The 14,215-nt window shown below is 39.6% G+C and overlaps 1 protein-coding gene across 3 annotated transcripts in view; it reads right to left on the bottom strand.

Moving 5' to 3' along the window:
- Window positions 1-14,215, bottom strand: part of TBL1XR1 (TBL1X/Y related 1) — a 239,898-nt gene that overhangs the window by 184,962 nt on the left and 40,721 nt on the right. Inside the window, exon 1 of one of the 3 annotated variants that reach the window (XM_081328271.1) lies at window positions 830-849. The exons of the other annotated variants lie outside the window; for them this stretch is intronic. The gene's annotated coding sequence lies outside the window, so the exon portion shown is untranslated. Of the gene's footprint in view, window positions 1-829; window positions 850-14,215 lie in introns of those variants that run through there. 3 annotated transcript variants of the gene reach the window in all.

The following is a 14,215-nucleotide window of genomic DNA, read 5'->3' as shown; positions in this document are numbered from 1 at the left end:
TGAAGAGGTGACTTGTTTTTCGCCTGATGTCAAAGAGTGCACAGAAAAGAAACACAGGTACATGGAACAAACCACCGCTTTTTGAGAATTATGTTCTGGTGTTTCAGGCCAATGATAGTTTATCAGAATTACGGATGTTTCCGGTTTCAAATAAAGCAACCCTTTGCTCCGAGAAGGGCAAGCTTATTATGAGTTGATCATGCTTATATCCTTTCCCACCACCAAATCTTCCTATCATTTTCCTCATTCTCCTTTTCCCCAATGCCAGTCTGGCACATCCCACTGGCTTGCCATCTTTCCCATGCCTGCTCTCCCTTTCCTCCATACAGGTTTACAGGAGTGTTCATATGTTCTAGAACAGGGCTTTTCAACCAGTGGTACGGATACCACCTGTGGTACATTGGCACCTGGCAGGTGGTACGCGACCATCCTAGTAAAGTGGTGGTGGGGGAGGGGAATGAGCTGAACTGGTGGCAGCACCATGAGAGATGGCTGGAGCTGCAGGGCTGTCAGGGCTCAGCGGAAGCGCCAGGCTCAGCGCTTCTTCAGGGCTGTCAGGGTTCAGTGGAAGCGCCAGGCTCCAGCTGGAGCTCAGCGCTGATCCTGGCGCTTCTGCTGAGCCCAGAAGAAGCACCGATCAGCTGGAATGTTGCAGCATCTCCAGGATCTTGTGATTTACATTCAGATGCTTGGCAACTGATTCATTTTTTCAGTGCCATTGTAACTTCGAACAGTCACTGAGCGAACTGTTGTAAGTCGAGGACTACATGTACTTCATTACTTTTTTCCTGTGGTTTTATATATATTTTTTGGTCATCAAGTTTTTGACACCTTGCTAGGCGACTGGTGGTACTCGGATGTTGCCATATCCTAAAAGTGGTACAATGGGTGAAAAGATTGAAAAGCCCTGTTCTAGAATATAATCTCCATTCACTTTATACCAAAAGGAGAATTCAGCAGCATATCCTGCATCTCACATGAACTGACAATGTATTCCAGCTGTTCACCAACTAGATGTCTTTGATTATATCCTCACCAACTGCCTTGACCATACTTTGGGATTTATATTTCAACACACTGAAAGGGCTCCAATCCATTTTAGAAGACTTCCTTGGTATCTTCCACAACACCAAGGTAAAGCAGTAATTGGAGGCAGTGCCTGGTGGTCTAGCAGTCAGTAAATTTTCTCTGTTGTTGCCTTTAAAAAAAAATCAAGAAGATACCACAGATTGTGACCATATGCACAAAAGACAAAGCTTTTTTGCTTCACTTTTGCAGATAAAGCTTTATTATAAAGATCACTCCATAATTGATACATGATTGGACACTATGCATGTATAGTATTTCAATAAAAACATGCCTGTTACCTAACAGGTAGCTTAGGGCTGGGAAGGTCATGGGACGTGTGGGTTGGTGTGGCGCTCTGTTCTGGCAGCTCTGGAGGAAGGGAGAGTGGGGGGCTACATGGACCAACCTTTCCTTACTTGCCCCATTGGGATTTTGTTTCACCTGAATCCCAGAATAACTGGTATCAGGTACGGTTCCTGCAAACCTATGTCCTCAAACACTGCATGCCTCAATTCAAGGAATTTCATATCTCCAGGAAGTGCTCGTACAATTGTACAATTCTCAATTGTTGCACATTCTACTTTAAAAATAGGAAAAGTCCTTCCACTGCATGTATCTCACAAGTGCAAAGAACCTTGGCAGCACAGTAATTAGAATAAAGTATGGCAGGCAAACAGCCTGGTGTTCAATCCTGATGGTTGACTCAGTCTTCTATCCTTCCAAGGTCGGTAAAATGAGGATTGTTGGGGACAATATGAAAATAATACTTCAACATTGTAAACCATTCAAAGAGTGCTGTAAACACTCTGGGACCAGTATATAAGCCTAAATGCTATTAGTATTGTTATCTTCTTCAAAAGTATATTTCAATTTTCAAGGAGTTTTATTGCTTTGATAAAAAGTTCTTTAAAAATTGCAGAACTACAAAAAGTAGACAAAGAACAGAAAACACAAAACCTGTGCAATAAAATAAAAACAGAAAATGTAATTAATAACAATAGTAAACAAAACAAAGGAGTATGAACCACTGAGGCATATCATCTGTCTATCATGTATTAAACAGAATACAAAATTTTCTAATTAAAAAAAACCTCAATTATTGTAGAATTTCATGACATCTGTGCCAAAGTGAAACATATTGCATCCTTTTTTTAGTTTTAAAAAATTGTCTTTCCAAAAATGGATAAATTGCACATGTATTGAATCTAATCCTTAATGTCTGGAATAACAGTGATTGTCCAATTTCTCAAAATAATTCTGTTACCAATTTCCCATGCCCTATATAACCAAAGTTCCTTTAAACAATGAAATTCTACTTTTTTGGAGCATAAATCAACATAACGTTTGTATCTTTGCCATTAAGAGATTTTCCCATACATTTACTTGGCCATATTATATTATGTTGCATTATTGTATTTCACTAAATAATTGCACTATAGTGAACAATTCTATGAATTTGATTTGACGGAGCACAAAAACATGGTCAAACTCAGGCCTATTCTGTAGTAACAAAAATGAAACATAAGTACAGGTAGCTGGTAATTGGAATCAAAACCTCTGTCTTTAAAATAGTTCATAAAATGTCACATCACATCACACCAACTTACAAAAGGCAATTCCAGTTGTAGTCACTAAGCATGATGTCATATGGTCAACAATTTGCAATCTCTTGTTAGTTTCCCTATTGAAGTCAAGAGTGAAGGCCTAAATGATGATCATTTGACCATGGGACACTGCGACCATCATAACTGCGAGCCAGCTACCAAGCACTCAAGTCACAATCATATGACTGAAGGGATGCTGCCACAGCTACAACTTGGAAGATCGGCTGTAAGTCTCCTTGTTCAGGGCCATCGTATTTTCAAACAGTCATTGAGCAAATGATCATTAATTGAGGACTATCTTACTTCTGCTTTCTTACTTCATCGGCATATCATCCAGTGGACCTTTTCCAGAAGGCAAATTACCTTTTGGGTAAGGCCATCTTGTTGACTTATCACCTGGATGGCATGAGTAATTTGTCTATCGGGAGAGAGGGGCGCTGGGGGAAGCAAACTGAGAACCTGTTGTCGGAGATGTCCTCTGGAATGACCGTCCACTAGAGATCTATTTGCCTCCAATAGCCTGCCGTTCCAAAACAGGCTAAAGACAAAGCTTCTGAGGCCAGGTTTCACTCACTTTCTTTAGGTTTTATATTAACTGTATGTTTATACCTCATTAGTTGCCAAGAGTCTTGTGATCGCAGTGGCAAGCTAATTTGGTAAACAAATACGCATTAGATTACTACTTCAAAAAAGATAGTAATGATCAAATCATACAAATGAATGGCCCTCGGAATTTTAGATCAGCTTTAAAGATAATGTATTTAATATTGTTTTGCCTTAGGAATCTTTTCTGAATTGATGAGAGAATTCACAGAAGTAAAACCAAGCGTTGAAAACTTACACATAGGGCTGAAAACACTGTTCTCTGATTTAATATCCCCTAGAAAATTTTGGCAGCGAACTTTGAAAATACCAGACATTATGCTTGCTGGTGAGTAGCCCCACTGCAAGATAAATTTAACAAATAAATTCTGTGAACTAAAATTCTAATACTTCTGAACGATACCAGCTTTGGGATGTCTGATATAACGTTTCATGGAACACAAATAGCTCTTTTGGGGGGGGGGGGGCTTGGCCATGTAGCAAATCTTCCCTACCAAAAAACAGCTGCTTTAAAAAGTTGCAGTTAAGTATTATGCTTACATTCTCTACTTACTCCTAAGCATTTTGTAAGCGAATCCAAAACTGAACAGTTTTAGGTTTTGGCAATCGTCCTTATTCCATTCTTTCCATTTCTAAAGTATTTCATTCTATGCCATCGATAACTTCATATCATATTCATTTATGGGCATTATGATACAACAGCCTCTATCAAGCAGCACTGAATTCAACCAGTTGGTTCAGATATTCCCGTATCAGCACTACGTTTCCAAATAACTTTCACCAAGATACCTTAACATCACTGGCCTTCTCCAAGGACTTCCCCATTTAATAGTCAGAAAACCAACTGTAAAGTCACAGACAACATCCCTCAAAGAAAAGAAAGAATATTAAGGATTCTAAATGTGTAATACAGATAGATAATCTCTTGACTTGCAATCTTTCATTTAGTGACCACTCAAAGTTACAATGCTACGGGGAAAAAACAAAATGATTTATGACCATATTTCACATTTACAACTGTTGCAGCACCCCCACGGTCACCTCATCAAAATACAGAGGGTTAGCAACTGGTATGCATTTATGACACTTGCAGTGTTCCAGGGTCATGCAATCAGCTTTTGTGGCCTTCTGACAAGCAAAGTCCAGATTCACTTAGCAACTGTGTTACTAAGGTAAAAACTGCAGTGATTCACTTAAAAACTGTGGCAAGAAAGGTCGTAAAAATGGGGTAAAACTCACTTCTGTCTTGCTTAGCAACAGAAATTTTGGACTCACTTGTGGTCGTAAGACATGGACTACCTATACGTGTAAATTGGAAGCTTCCCTGAACACAAAGGCGTTGCTTCTCTCTACCTGCATATAAAAGGTAAAGGTAAAGGTTCCCCCGCACACCCATGCTAGTCATTTCCGACTCTAGGGGCCGGTGCTCATCTCCGTTTCAAAGCCGAAGAGCCAGCGCTTGTCCGAGGACGTCTCCGTGGTCATGTGGCCAGCATGACTGGACGCCAAAGGCGCACGGAACGCTGTTACCTTCCCACCGTAGTGGTCCCTATTTTTCTACTTGCATTTTTACGTGCTTTCGAACTGCTAGGTTGGCAGAAGCTGGGACGAGTAACAGGCGCTCACTCTGCTACGCGGCACTTGGGATTCGACCCGCCAAACTGCCGACCTTCTGATTGACAGGCTCAGCGTCCTAACCCACTGAGCCACGGCGTCCCTGTACCTGCATATATAGTATTATAATAAACAAGCATCAGATCTTTGGCAGCATACAGAGATAGGAAAATAATTCTGAAAAGGGTCTGCACTCCCAATTATTACCTCTAATGGGATATTTTACAGATCACCAAATACTGGAAACAGCATAAACCATTTCTTTTTCTTCTTTTTTTTTAAAAAAAAACCTCTAAAATCTTGGTGGTGGGAATGGAAAGTGGATGACAAGAGACCTGGACTGCTTGTCCCTGCTACTGCCAACCTAAAACTACATAATGGGTTCAGATTTAAGCTCTACTGTGCCTCAAAGCACTAGAGAGTGGTAAAAACATCAGGGTTCCTAGATATCTGTAATAGAAGCAGCAATCTTCCAACACGTTCATTAATGATCTGTATAGTCAAAACAGGCAAATGCATACAAATGCCTTACTTAACTTGACTATAATCCAACAACTCGCCAGTTCCAATTAGTTCTTGCTTCTCTTTAAACTCTACACATGCACGTGTACACACTTACATGTATTTCTGCCAAAAAAAATGGCTGTATCACATCAAACTTTCCTTATCATCTTAAAGAATAAATGTAACAAAATATGCATCCTTTATACAGTTGTTTATGAACTGACGGTGTTCTATATAGGATTAAGAATATTTTCAACAGCCAAAATGGAGACAAACAGGCAAATATATTTGGGGTAATGAATTAGCAAAATATCACTCACTACTCAGGTTCTAAGCTAGCTTTCTCCATCTGGGTTATTCTTTAGGTATGCGGACTTAAAACTCTCAGAATTTCCAAGCTAACATGGCACGGTCCTTGCTGAGTTTGGAGTTGACACATAGACTCTCAGAAGACTATGCTGAGGTTGAGGAAAACTACTGCAAATTACTGTTCTCAAGAAAAATGTCCAGCTATCATTTTTTTAAACACTTCACTGAGCCACAGCTGTCAAGAAACAGAATTGGAAATAATATTGTTAGAAAAGGAAGTTTTAAGTGTTAAATTTCAAACCACTGTAACAGTCTTATTTTGATTAATATGGTCTCACACTTCCTACAATTTTAGTATCTCTCCTCCCCCATGCCTAACCTCCCCTTCTCTTTTTGAGTTTCATTTTATCTGTCTTTTCTTACTTTCAGGTATATTTTTATCAGAGAGTCTTCAGTTTAAAGGGCAAAAAGACCCAAGGTTGCATTGAAACTAGAGAGGGGTTGGGTAGATGTCTTCAAACAGATGTTGGACAGCCATCTGTCAAGAAAGCTTTGGTTTCAATTGTGTGGGGCAGAGTCTTGGGCACTGTGCCTATGGAGATTCTCAGTCATCAAGGTGATGATTGTCCCAAAAATATTTTTTTCTTATTTTTTCCCCAAAAGGCAACTGGACTTGGTTTTTTCTTTGTTTGTTTGGGCTCTGTCTACAACCATCTCCAGAAGCCTAGGTAACTAACATTTAAATCAGAGTTGAAAAAGCTGCAAGGCACTTGGTACGATTGAATAAGAAAAAATTAGGCTGAGTTGGGCGTATTAACCACCTTGCAGGTTTATCAATCCCTGGTACTGGATTCCAAGTATCTCAAACACCTGGAGTCATTCAAACAATCCACAATTAAGAGAATGGAGCCAAAAGTTAGAAACAGATACGAGAATCGTAACTGTAATAACTGTATTCCAATTTATAGATGTGCCTGTTTCAATCTACTGTCTGGGTATCATTTGACAAATGGGGAAACATTGAACGCCATATCAAAATGTACTTGAACATATCCTCCTATGCAAGAAGAGCTGGACAGCTGACAGCCCAGGTTCGCAACCTGAGCGCTGCACTACGGGGTGAGCTCCCGTTATTGCCCCAGCTCCTGCCCACCTAGCTATTTGAAAGCACGCAAATGCCAGTAGATAAATAGGTACCATTTTGGTGGGAAGGTAACAAGAGTTCTGTGCATCTCGGAGTATAATCATGCGGGCCACATGACCACAGAAATGTCTTCGGACTATGCTGGTTCCCTCAGCTAAGATACAGATATGAGCAGCACCCCCTGGATTCAGATTCGACTGGATAAGGGAAACCTTTACGTTTATGCAAGGTATGGGGAGGGAAGTATCAGAATGCTTAAGATTTCCTACTTTCTTCCAAAAATAAAACTTGCCCAAATTTTAATATCAGAGGTTAACTCTGCTTCCTAAGGGCACATACAGCCCAAGTCTCTTTTTTTATGACTCTGGGCTGCAACTGCAGGAAACTGATGGCAATTTTAACCATTTCAGGGCAAACAAACATGAAAAGTACACAGCCCGAAATGCAATATTGTGGAGTTCAATTCAATGGCTGTGCTGCTTTCTTACCAAAGCATTGAAGTGTTTTACCACTGCCTTCTTTAGGAAGCTTTTTTCATTCCCAAATCAAGTCTATAGCCTAGGGATATCCTGGTGTTCTCTCATTTTAACTAGGTACAAACTTGCTTAGCTTTTTTCAAGATAAGGCAACAAAGAAAATCCCATCCCATGTTTAAAAAAAAAAAACATTAAATGTGACCTCCTAGATTTGGGATGCTTGACAAAAATTCCGTAGAACACAAATGACATTTTTGGCTGGGATATATTGCAAAATCCTGCTACCCAAAAAACAGTGTTGCTTTAAATATTTGCCAACAGGCATTATGCTTATGTTCCCACATACTCCACAGCATTTTGGAAGTGAACCCAAAACATTGTACACCTTTAGCCTTTGCCAACCTTTCCTATTCTATTTTCTACATTTCTAAAGTATTTCATTCTATGCCATTGATATCTTCGGATTATATTCATTTACAGCATTGATGATACAGCAGTCTCTATTTATCAAGCAGCAGCGAATTCAATCAGAGAGAACAAATATTCCCATATCCATATCACATTCCCAAACAATGTAGGCCAAGATACTTTTATGTCACTGACCACCCACCCCATGATTTCACAATTTAATAGAAAACTCTATCCCTTTTTAAAGAAATGTAAAAGGGAAAACCTTGGCATGGCACAGTTCCCTTCCGTTTTATGTTACTGTCCCAACTACTTCAGTAAATGCAACACCAAAACGATGCCTAACTCTGGATATGAGAAGTTGAAGTTCAACAATGAGAAGAGAGAAGGCAATTCATTTCATTAACCATTTCAGAACAAGAACCTGCAATGTTTCCTATGTGACGATTCCTTTAACCAATTCTAGGTGCACTGATGATGCTATCTAGTTTGGTAATGAAATGTCTTCAAGAAAACATCAAACTCAGCTCACAGCAAGGACCTCAAAGCATAACCAATTCTGCTTCCTACAGAAAAACTGCACCCATTAACGTCTATGATATAATGGCTGGAATGGAGAACTTGAACGAAGAATATCCTGCACTAATATCCACTTATGGCAATTAGTTTTGGCAACTGCAGAAATTATTATTTTTTCAGATGACCTTAGCAACAGTACCAAAAGTAAATAAAATAAAGACCTATCATGGTCAAACCACAAAGGATTTTGATGAGGTCATGTATTTTCATCTGATATTTAGCAAAATTAGGGCTATGCTGAAAAGTGAAAACATTGAAAGTGGACTTCTGGCACAAACAATTTAAGTCACAAAATCAAACTGTATTTTTTTTAAACTCAAAAATGAAAAGACACATAAAATGTTGTTGTGTAAGCCATTATCGCCTACTACAACAGTGGAAGTGCTTTCCCAGAACTACAGCAGATTTTTTTTCCTACCAAGCTTGGTAATTACAGGGACTGAACTGGGGCTAATTCCAGAAATGGGAATAACATAAGTAGCAGATGCTGACTGGCATCCATGATTATTAATTTAAGAACACAAGTAGGGTGCATCACAGGACCTGCTACATGGTTGGCACTACATCCTTAATGCTGCACAAGGCAATCTTTCAAAGCAAACCTACGTGTTCAGCTAAGCCTTCAAACTTAATGTGGTTTGTTGGCAGAGGCCTCACAGCTATAAAATGCATCATCACGGCTGTGGAATCTCAGTGTGTGCTTTACCCAGAGAGAAAAGTCTAGAGAGTAAGAAAACAGATGGTACCAACCACATGAGGATGTCATGGGAAATGCTATCCCAGTGTAAAAACCTGCTTCGCCCTTAAATATTTAAGAAAATCAAAGGCAATATAAATGATACAGTGGGGTGAGAACATTTGAAATTGTAATAGTAGTCTGAAAGCCACAGCTGAAATGATGGAGGTGGGAGAAAGAAAGGGAAGAGAATGGGGAAGAGAAGGGGAGGGGAGGGGGGGGAGGGGAGGGGAGGGGAGAGGAGAGGAGAGGAGAGGAGAGGAGAGGAGAGGAGAGGAGAGGAGAGGAGAGGAGAGGAGAGGAGAGGAGAGGAGAAGAGAAGAGAAGAGAAGAGAAGAGAAGAGAAGAGAAGAGAAGAGAAGAGTTGAGTTGAGTTCAATGCAAATTTTCATGTGAAGGCAGTTCATTGACCTCAGTATTCTAATGTTAGCCTTTCATCATTGTTCCTTCCACCTCAAACACAAGAACCTCTGACCCACAAAGCTAGCAGACTGTTAAATTCCTCACAAGGGCCCATTCCCTTTCCCCACAGGGGGGAAAAAAAGAAAATTTCTTGTTTTGGATCAGTAAGTAACCCAAGATAAACTTTTCCCGTCTACAAGAAAGTAAGAGTGTAAAAGTCTGGTTGGAGATGCGTGAATTCTGCAAGCAGGTTCATGAAAGTCAAAGAATCAGATGGTTCATTTCGGTAATGTAATGCCCTTGTTCACCCACATCTTGTCTGGTAAAATCAGACCAAAATCATATTCCATGTTTCAGATGTATTCATTTATCTAATACATGCATTTCTCATCTCATATACATGGCTCCGGATGGCAAACAATTATAAACAAAAACAGAGTAACGCGCCCCCCCCCCCATGCTGGTCTTATGACAAAGCCTGAGCTGAACCGACTTCAGTAGTGTGATTTGTCTGGTTTGGGTTTAGCATGTTACATCAACACTCAAGACAGTTTTACTTGGTTCAAAACTGGCTAAAGAAACCACAGCTTAGGAACAGATGGGAAGTCACTCAATCTCCATCATAACCACACAACCCATTACGGTTATACCTGGTCAATGAACAGAGTGCAGGGGAATGGGTAGAGATCAAGACGGGAACTAAATTTAAATGTATATTTATTTGACACTAAAAATAGCTCATTATTATTGCTATTTTTCCCATTCCTTCTCAATCAAATTTTGTAAAATCTTCTGCAGGTCCTTAAGGACCTTATCAAACACTTTTAATGGAGCATCACAATCAAGCACAGACTTTCTAATAGGTCATCACAATCTAAAGGTAAAAGGTTCCCCCGCACATGCGTGCTAGTCGTTTCCGACTCTAGGGGCCGGTGCTCATCTCCGTTTCAAAGCCGAAGAGCCAGCGCTTCTCCGAGGACGTCTCCGTGGTCATGTAGCCAGCATGACTAGATGCCAAAGGCACACAGAATGCTGTTACCTTCCCACCGGAGTGGTCCCTATTTTTCTACTTGCATTTTTACGTGCTTTCGAACTGCTAGGTGGGCAGAAGCTGGGACGAGTAACAGGCGCTCACTCTGCTACACGGCACTCGGGATTCGACCCGCCAAACTGCCGACCTTCTGATCGACAAGCTCAGCGTCCTAACCCACTGAGCCACCGCGTCCCTCATCACAATCTAGTCCAATCTATTTTTGGAATAAGGCCTCAGGACATGACTATCAACATATTCTGAGTTTGACTACTACACTTGCTTTGGGTGTGGCAAGTCAAGGACTGTTTTCCAAACACCCAGAACCAACTAAAAGGGTTTTAAGACACGGTTGTGTGCTGTTTCCGAGCAGTTGTTAAGTGAGCTACGCCCCAGTTTATGACCTTTCTTGTCACAGTTGTTAAGTGAATCACTGCAGTTGTTAAGTTAGTTAACATGGCTATTAAGGAAAGCTGGCTTCCCTGTTGACTTTGCTTGTCAGAAGGTTGCACAAGGTGATCACGTGACCCCAGGACACTACAACCATTATAAATATGAACCAGTTCCCATGCATCCAAATTTCAATCACATGACCATGGGTCATGCTGCAACAGTCGCAAGTGTGAAAAATGGTCATAAGTCACTTTTTTCAGTGCCATTGTAACTTTGAACAGTGACTGAATGATTTATAAGTTAAGGACTACATGTATAGAGCTATCAAGCTTATACTTGCAGAATTTGGTTTTCTCTTTGTTTCACCAGGATAAGTAAACTTCTTAATTAAGCCAGCTGTTAAATGCTTCTAAACAAATACCTGACATGGGGAGAGGAACTAATTAACACCAGTGCTAACTAAGAATCCTGATAAACAGTGGGCATGTTTTCATTTTTCTGTCCTTCCAAAAATATGCTTTTAAGGTTTAGCAAAGAATAATGAAGGTGCATAAAAACTATGACTACATTAATTCAAAATTAATTGTCACATTTCTGGAGCCTCTGAAATAGTCTTTCATTTCTATTATACAATACTCTGTGTAGAATATGAGTATCTTTTTAAAAGCACTATGAACCATAGCAGGTTTTATTCCTTTCTCTTTGAAGACTTGAATTGTATTCCAATTAGTCATATCCAACACTTAATGCCACTTTAAATGCCCTAAGAGAAACACACTTATTCTTTCCCAGTCATGGGAAAATATATTTTTTTTCCAAGCCACGAATAAAATCACAACTGGTGTGCTGTCTCCTTATCTCCTCAAATTCCACTTATGCCACAGAACACAACCATGCATTTATTAGGAACCCATTTTATGATATGGCCTGTTTGGGATAAAGTTGCACTTGTCCAGGAAGTACAATTTAGGAACGCTTCTTGATCCCAGCTGTCCCTGGATTAGAAGCACTAAGTGTAGTACAGGACACATTTACACAATTATCTCAAATCTTGCTACTTAATAAGTCTGCAAAGTGTGATAACGTAATAAGTCTGCAAAGTGTGATAACGTATAAACGCATATTTAATAAATAACACATTACCAATTCTTAGAATATCAGATCTGGGAAGGATTTATCTAGGATCAATCTTTCAACAAAAGAGGAAGCAGCTGAAGGTTAGTTGCGATATGGTGCAGTTGTACAAGAGGATCCCGAGGTGATCCTGAAATACAACTCAGCCTAGTGCACGATATTAACTGGGCTTTTGGTCTGAAAATAACATATGGAACTACGGTTTCCCCTAACTGCATCCTGTTCCTAAAGGTCAGAAGTACATTTATTCTTTGAAAATAATTTTTGCAGGTGTATCTCAAAGCATAGGTCTTCTTAGGAGACGTCTCCTTTTTTGCTAAAGCATATTAATTAAAACATCAGTTAATTTTCACAAACATCAAGCAAAACCTCCCACTGAGATGGGCTGACTTTTATCAAAATAATCCGATCCTAATTTAAAACGACCATAGGATCCTATCTTCATTTGCTAAACAAATGCCTAAACTGTGCGGTGAATTGAAAGGTGGCACAGAGGTGGCATTTAGGCTTGATTAAGTTGCCTAACAGTCAAATACTTTACAAAAAGCTACAGCATTTAAGAGTTTTGTATACCGCCCACTCCTAACAGCTCACAGTGGATTACTGAAATGCAATTAAAAGAGAGGAACATAATTAAAACAAACCTTAAAACATTAAAATACAGTTTAAAATAATTAAAGTGTTAAAAATTAAAACATCAAATGACAGAATTGAAAGGCCTGGTTAAATCTCAGCACTGAGTTACTTCTTAAGCTGCAAGAGGAATGCTTTGGGGTTCAACTCCATTAGCAATCTCTTTCACAACATGGGCCCTGCTATTAAGAAAGCAGAAGTAACCATGGATGTGAAATCTATCTACAGCAAAATCCCCTTGATGGGAGCAGGTGATTTTATAAGTAGCTTGGGCGTGAAGCCAAGTCAGCCATTCTACACTATTGAACAAAATACGAACTGGGGTTGTAGGGACACTGGTGAAATATTTTCGAGCTGGGGATTACATATGAATAGGACGTTCAAGAGTCACCACCTTTGAAATTGCGTTATTAATCAGGTATAATTTCCAGACTATCTTCAAACTATTCAACGAACAGTTCATTATACTCTAACGTGAAGTTATCAGCTATGTGAGGGAGCTGATAAATGAAAATAAATGGATAAATCAGCACAGGTGACTCTGAAATCAAGTATCCTGCTAAAAAGGACTATTTCACACAGATGTTACATAGCTATTCAACATCAAAGTTGGATCCTGTAGGATCACACACTGTAGGATCACACACTGCTCTTTAAACAAAAGGGCATCTTCAGCCAGAAAAAATATTTCACCAACTTTCTGCAACCACTCAAGAGGAAGGAATTTTGCCTACACAGTGAAAACAACCAGATTTTTCAACATTCGTTCATACTTTCAACTGAGATCTCCTATGAATTCCTTCTACTGGAATTTTAAAACTATTAAGCTGACCTTTATAGTGCTGCATGCTCTTAGCTTTGTCCATTTCTCTCTTTTTAGTATGTTTGGACTCAAAGACTGCCTCTTCTTTTAATGCTTTATTGTGCTGACATTTTTGTTTATTTTTTTATTTATTTTTTATTTATTTTTATTTTAATCCCATTTATATCCCGCCTTTCTCCGAAGACTCAGGGCGGCTTACAATTTAAGCACAAACCAATGTGCTTAGCAATAGCCTTCATTCTATGTATATGCCTGCTTATTAGGGCTTTCGCCCCCCCCAAGCGGCATTATTACAAAGTCAGCTTATTGCCCCCAACAATCTGGGTCCTCATTTTACCTACCTCGGAAGGATGGAAGGCTGAGTCAACCTTGAGCCTGGTGGGACTCCAACCTGCACTAATTGCAGGCAGCTGGTGTTACTTAAGGAGGCATTAGCCCACTGCTCCACCAAGGCTCTTGTTTAAATGTCTATTTTATGAAGCTTCTTTGAAAAGGATTGTCCTGTAAAGATGGTATATAAAACATTTAAATAAATAACAAATCTAAAATCAGCCATGTTCGTTGGGCAACCCAAAGGTAATCTCCTTCCTGATCAAAACTGCAGTGCAATAGTTCTCAACTCTTTTTAGTACCCAGTTCTAAAGAGTTCTGCAGTGAAGTTAATAGCACAACTAACATATTTTTAACAATGATTGTCAATTTAAGTCAAGCCTCATTTACCAACAGTGAACAATATCTCTCTCTCTCTCTCTCTT

The sequence above is a fragment of the Vipera berus genome, assembly GCF_964194415.1.
Source record: "Vipera berus genome assembly, chromosome: 5".
NCBI classification, from domain to species: Eukaryota; Metazoa; Chordata; class Lepidosauria; order Squamata; family Viperidae; genus Vipera; species Vipera berus.
The sequence above is the reverse complement of the archived record's forward strand: the minus strand, read 5'-3'. Positions and strand labels throughout refer to the sequence as shown.